Source organism: Salvelinus sp. IW2-2015, unplaced genomic scaffold (assembly GCF_002910315.2).
Source record: "Salvelinus sp. IW2-2015 unplaced genomic scaffold, ASM291031v2 Un_scaffold5831, whole genome shotgun sequence".
Lineage (NCBI taxonomy): Eukaryota > Metazoa > Chordata > Actinopteri > Salmoniformes > Salmonidae > Salvelinus > Salvelinus sp. IW2-2015.
The window spans coordinates 10,982-17,854 of record NW_019947096.1 but is presented as its reverse complement, the minus strand read 5'-3'; the positions used below and the strand labels follow the sequence as shown (position 1 = coordinate 17,854).

Genomic DNA, 6,873 nt, shown 5'->3' with positions numbered 1-6,873 from the left:
GGCTTTCTGTAGAAAGGAATAGTAAGCCATGCTTTTTAGAAGCAGACGCCGGTCTTTGCTGTTAGGTGTCAGTGGCAGTCACATCCACACACTTTACAGCAGAGGAGTTCTCTGTGCCGGATCCACTCAGAGACGCACGACTCCTTTTCACACCACGGCCCCGAGTCAGCTTTCTCCAGGCTCAGCGGAAGAGTGAGTATCAGTCCAGTTGAAGCTATGTTACCAACACTACTGCCGTTGATCTCTTCCCTGAGCCTTGTCTTTGTCGGGCACAGACAGCTGGTCCTTGGGAACCCAGTAGGGCTGGGTCAGGGGACCAGGGCAAGCCTGTGGTCACCTTTCTCTGGTAAGATCCTCTAGAGCCCCATCCTGCTGCCATGGAAGTGAAAGGAGAGTCGGGGTAGTAGGTGAGAGCGTGGGAGTTCTGTAGAGGCAGGGAATTAATACCGTACGGGAGCAGCCTTACTGGAGTAGTCCCCTTCGTAGGAACTGAAGATCCAGCTTGTTGGGCCAGCTGGTCCCTGTTGCATGGAGATAAACCACCTCTGGGAGGCGCTGTCCTCTGGCTGGGGAGAAAAGAGTGTTGGTCTGGGGTACTGTCCTCTCACTGTTGTAGAAGCGGTTCGTGGGCAGGTTGTTGATGACCTGGTCCTGGAAGAAGGTTGCATGGCATAGCGGGCGCCTGGGACGATCTGGTGGGAGTCTGTGGGGAGGGGGTCAGCCGGTCACCCTCTGGAGCTGTGTACATCCTAGAATATCATAGGAGAAGAGAGATGGAGAATGTACACTGAGTGTACTAAACATTAGGAACACCTGCTCTTTCCATGACATAGACTGACCAGGTGAATCCAGGTGAAAGCTATGATCACTTATTGATTTCACTTGTTAAATCCACTTCAATCGGTGTAGATGAAGGGGGGGAGACGGGTTAAATAAGTATTTTAAGCCTTGAGACAATTGAGACATGGATTGTGTATGTTGGCCATTTCAGAGGGTGAATGGGCAAGACAAAAGATTCAAGTGCCTTTGAATGCGGTATGGTAGTAGGTGCCAGACACACCAGTTTGAGTGTGTCAGGAACTGCGACGCTGCTGGGTTTTTCACACTCAACAGTTTCCTGTGTGTTCAAGAATGGTCCATAACCCAAAAGAACATCCAGCCAACTTGACACAGCATTGAAGTCTACACGGGCCGGCTCCCTGTGGAACGCTTTCGACACCATTGTAGAGTCCTGTGCCTGACAAAATCAGGCTGGTCTACGGGGAAAAGGGGGCTGCAACGTAATATTAGGAAGGAGTTCTTAATGTTTTGTCCACTCTGTGTATAACGAAACGTGACAGGATAAAAACCTCACACAAAAACCTTTGTTGTGTTACGGTCATTGTAAGTGAATATCAATATGGCTGAAACGTTTAAAGATACTCACGAATCATAGTTATCCCTGAATCCTTTTGCAAAAGGGTTGTGGTCAATTTTCAGTTGTGTGATCTATGGAAAAAGGAGAAGCAATTTGAAACTCAATGTGTTATAATGACATAAAAGGGTTGAGGGAGAGAGAGCAAAGGGAGAGGACAGAGAGAGAGAAAGAGAGCGAGCGAGAGAGAACGAGAAAGATAAAGAGGGGGGCGAGCAGAGGGAGAGTCAAGAGAGAGAACGAAAGAGAGAAAGAGAAGCGAGCAGAGGGAGAGGGACAGAGAGAGAACGAGAGAGCGAGCAGAGGGAGAGTACAGAGAAGAGAGAGAGAGAGAGACGAGAGAGAGAGACAGAGGGAGAGGACAGAGAGAGAAGACGAGAAGAGAACGAGAGAGCGAGCAGAGGGAGAGGACGAGCGAGAGAGAGACGAGAGAGCAGAGGCAGAAGGGAGAGGAAGCAGAGAGAGAAGGAGAGACGAGAGAGAGAGCAGAGGGGGAGAGAGCGAGCAGAGGGAGAGGACAGAGAGAGAGAGAACGAGAGAGCGAGCAGAGGGAGAGGACAGAGAGCGAGCAGAGGGAGAGAGATTGAGCAGAGGGAGAGGACAGAGCGAGAGAGAACGAGAGCAGAGGGAGAGAGAAAGAGAGAGTGAGCAGAGGGAGAGGGCAGAGAGAGCGTGAAAGAGGCATCCTTACATCAGTGTTCTGATAAGCCGTGACGGCTATAAACTGGTTCTCYGGGAAGGTGAAGCTCTGGGTCTTTGGGTCTCTGCTCATGTCCTCCAYCCCCTCTGTCACCTCAACAATGTGRAGCCGRGGCTGATATTTATGAAGAGACTGAAGGACTATCATCTATACACAGAAAAACAAAACAGAAAGTCAACGGAGAAMACTTATTTCTGGGCCAAATCCTATACAGGCGCAGGTGGTGGGGCAGATAGGTTGCTAGATCGAATCCCAGACCTGACAACGMAAAAAATGTTGTTCTGCCCCTGAACAAGGCAGTTGTTCAACTGTTCCTAGGCCATCGTTGAAAATAAGAATTTGTTCTTAACTGACTTGCCTGGTTAWATAAAGGTAAAATATGTTTATTTTTATAATGACACATACCACTAACATCAATACAATTTTATGCGAAGGTTTCCAGGATTTGAATTAATCAAGATATCTATGTATGTATGGATGGATGATCTTCATAATAATAACAATAAAATAAATACGTTGTTTATTTTCTTTTGCATTTAAAACAATGTGGATGTGAGCCTAGAAGCTGTCTCTTATACACATCTATAACAATAAAATAAATACGTTGTTTATCTTTTAAAATAATAAATATTTTGTACATATCAATACATTCCATGCTTATTAGAATATTTTATTTCTTTAAAATGATCCCGCGTACAGGTGGTATTATAAATGCATCACCTGTGAGTTGTTGCTGCTGCCTCCTTTGTTTGTTGGTGAGCTTAGTTTGCGAAGGAGATCTCCTGTCTCACCAATGTGCTCCCGTGTTGGGAGATTCAGGATGAAACGTACATTTTGTTTCCTAAAGAAGGAAACGGTAATAATAATAATAATAATAAAGATTGTTTTCATATCGTGTGGTTAATGTAAAAAATGTAATATAATAAAAACAACGATTTAGAATGGTTTAAATCTTTTATACTGCCTATAATTTCTAGGATACATACCCTGCATATTTGTTGTCAGCCTCCACAGGTGATCCATTTCCCGCCCTGGAACCTCCAGTGGTGTGGGGTCCGCGAGCGTGACCTCCACAAACACGTTGTAATGAGCAGAGAGGTTCAGACCCATCAGGTTGAAATCAGGAACGGGAACATCCGCCTGGAAACACACAGGGATTCAAATATGTTTTAAATGGCAGATCTGGTGACAATTTGAGAACAAATGTAATGTGTGGGTGCGTTTCAAGAGAATACAGTTTCACAACATTAAATATAAATACGATCGAGACATGAGAGGCAATCGTTTTAAGATGCGGGCCTTTCCCATAGTTTTAAGGAGTTTCAGAGAATAATATTTCACAACAGTAGCAAGTACACTCGCACCCGCCGAAGCTATTCGTCTTTAGCCCGTGGCCACATCGCACTCACCTGCCCTGTTTGGTGCGATTAATCATTCGGTCTGGTGAGGTGGAATCTGAGCCAAGAGAGGCGGTTACAGAGGTAGACCTGAGCCCTCACCCCGTGCCTGAGGTTAGGGGCACCGAGCCGATCCCGGACCCGGTGCTGTATGGAGGGTAGAGACATCCACCCTGTCCTAACTGGTAGGCCGAGCCGAACTGATTGCGCCCGCCGGGGAGAATCCCGTGGGAGGCAACACCGAGCTGAAGTGAAGCGATGTCGAATATCTGGATCCGCCGGAAGCCGTTAAACGGTACCGGACTGGGAATAAGGGAATAACGAACATGGACTCGCCATGTCTCCAGTTGCTTGGATGGGGTTGAGATATAATAGCGGTCTGGCCCGAGTCGCGGTGTATCGGTAGCGCTGCCGGCCATAGCCGGGTCATCTGCACCCACCACCGGGGACTTTCTCCTCTCCTCCGGGCGGAGCGCGTCCTTGGGGGAAGGAAAGGTGTTGCTCTCTCCTCTCCGAGCATGGTAACTTTTTGTCAGGCAAGATTAAATTTTATTCGGTCCCGCGGTCTTTTTTTCCCCTTCCAATTCTTCTCCTGGGCTTCTGTCAGAAAGAGACGCACCGGAACCAGGGATCTTTGAAAAGTTCTGCATCTTTTGAGAAATAAAAGTCAATTTTTTTTAAATATATTTTTTAAAGTATATCCAAAATATCTCAATTAGATCGCATAGGCTAGACCTATACTGTTAAACGGGCTAACTGGCTACAGGCTTACTGTAAATCAAGAGGCAGGGAAGTCTCCTGCCTGTCTTTGCTGGCCGTGTGCACTGAGTTACCATGTGTAAACTGACGAGCTGCTCCCCTGTGATAACTGCACGGGTGATTGCGTGATGCCCGTTTCACACTCCCAATCTGCTGTGACGGCCATGGGTGTGGCTTCCAGGATGGATCGTGATAAATGGCTCAGTACACATATATTTACCATTTTTTTGGGGGGGGGGGGTGATATTAACTGATTTTAAAAAAAAGTCTGTTTAAATGTTTTAGTTCATACAAAATCTCATTGCGCAGTAAGTCTGATACTGAAACTTTGCGCTGCACCACATCTCCCAGATAAGGATCTGTCAGAAGAGGCATGACTCTTATTCTGCTCTGTACATGTTCAAAATAAAGGAGTACCAACGTCCCATGGCTAGCCTATATTTGGATTTTTTATTTAAATTATTATATTATTTTAATACATTTTATTCATTTAGCAGACGGTCTTATCCAGAGTGACTTACAGTCAAGGGTATTCATTACAGATAGCTAGGTGGGACAACCACATATCACAGTCGTAGTCAGTTATTTGTCTCAATAAAGTAGTTATGATAAGGTCAGAGTTATTAAGGTGGGGGGGTCACGAAAGTATTTTTTCTAGTTATATATTTGAACCTCTTGAAGTAAATAATTAAATGTTGTGTCTTTTTTTTGTAACATCCTAAATAAATTGAATAAATAAGGGCACATCAAGTTTCCCGTGCCCCCCCCTGCCCCCCCCCACCGTGCCCCAATCTCTCTCTAGTTATTTGTGTATTCCGCGCAGACACCGCTCACTGACCTGTCTCTCTACAGCCCATCAGTGGATTGACCCGCTGATCATCGACAATTATCACGTCATTATAGAACCCTTCACTAAGCATATAGGACCTTACTCCTCCGGACCCCGCCGTATATCTAAATGTTTGTTTAGCTTTCCTCTGTCATATGGATTTATACAGCAAGATGCTAATAGGAAATAAGAACAATTATATTACGGTGTAGCAATTCAATGATAGCAAAGATATTTGTAGTAAAATTCGTCTGTTAGACTCTAAAGAGGAATTTAGCTACGGTAAATTATGGCCTGGCTTGTTATTTTATACCTTTCACTTAACATTCGTTTTCTTGTAAACACATGACAAATTGTATGAGATTTGTTTCAGAAAAGCCGAGACCTGAGGGTTGGTATAAAGGTGTGAAAACGTCTATGGAAAGTTGTCACCCTCATCGAAACAGACACTAGTATTTTTTTTGTGTGTTCACGCTTTCCACGGTATTTCTATGTAGCGCTGCGGAATTACGTTTGGGCGACTAGGGTTTCACTTGTTATGCTCCCTGATATATTAAGTAGGCTGTAATGTTTTTAATTGTTTTTTTTCTTTCTATTTAATTTTGTTAATTGTATTTTTTTTGGTCTACAAATTATTAGTCTATAGGGCTAGCCTAAACGGGTTCGTTTTCAACACAACACACACACGCCACCCAGAACACCCACCCATCAACATCCCTCACCACTCAGCACGAATATAAGAATCATTTATAAATTATTCTTCCGAGTTTCTTTAGACTATGGCTAAAATGTAGTATATTTCCTTCAATTTMAATATAATTGAATTAAATACATTTTCACATCCGGAGTTCACAATAAATTCAGAGTCATGAATTTGCATTAATTTCCAGAGAGATGAGTCCACGTTATTTTGTCCCACCGGACTGCCCTTTGTGAACAGAGGGGGAAACGGTCAATTATCTTTCCGTTTGAAGAAGCCTTGTGATGTATTGCCGAACCGACAGCCCGCTATAGGACTTTACAGATACAAGCAATATCGGCGACACAAAGCTCCGACTGAATTGTAGCAGCAGCGATCCGTTAAATATGGTGCACTGATTTCACCGAAAGAATATATATATTTTAAATTAAATTCTTAAAAATATAATTTCTGTAACTTATCTTGTAACATATAGCCTACGAATTGTTAWTGCATGAATCTATACCGATACATATGTTTAAATAGGATTAGTCTATTTATATTATATACAAATCAATAGAACAAACTTACCAATCTTGGTCCTTGTTTGGCCTACTTCGTTTTCAAATGAGGCTAATAAATATACCTAATACATAAAACAAAACAAAAATTACAAATATAGGCTGCAATTTGGAAATAAATAAATTACGCGACATATATTTCTGTTTTCAATCACAATAATGAAAATAAGAGAGAGAGAGCGTTAATTTGTAAGTATTTCAACGCATCTCCTCTCCTCTCCTTGTTTTGAAGGAGATGGTTCAAGTATGCGCTTATATGTAGTCTACTGGCTCTAGGATCCTTTCTTGCGGTTCAGCTGCAACCCGTCCCCCGTTTAGGAGCGCTCTCTTGTGTCGAAGATGCGCACATAGCAGCCTCTTATTCATCTTAGCTTTCGATTCCCATGAGCTACTGGGCTGGGCAAGCGGAATATGTACAGAATTATAGGCCTACAACACGAGAAACACGCCGCCAGCAATAACGCACGTTACGCTGTAGCGATCGCTTCACTCGGTGATACTCAATAGGGGCCCC

The 6,873-nt window shown here is 43.9% G+C and overlaps 1 pseudogene; it reads right to left on the bottom strand.

Annotated features, from left to right (window-relative positions):
* Nucleotides 1–214: 214 nt before the first annotated feature.
* LOC112078541 (eomesodermin-like) lies at nt 215–4,443 on the bottom strand (annotated as a pseudogene).
* Nucleotides 4,444–6,873: the final 2,430 nt, after the last annotated feature.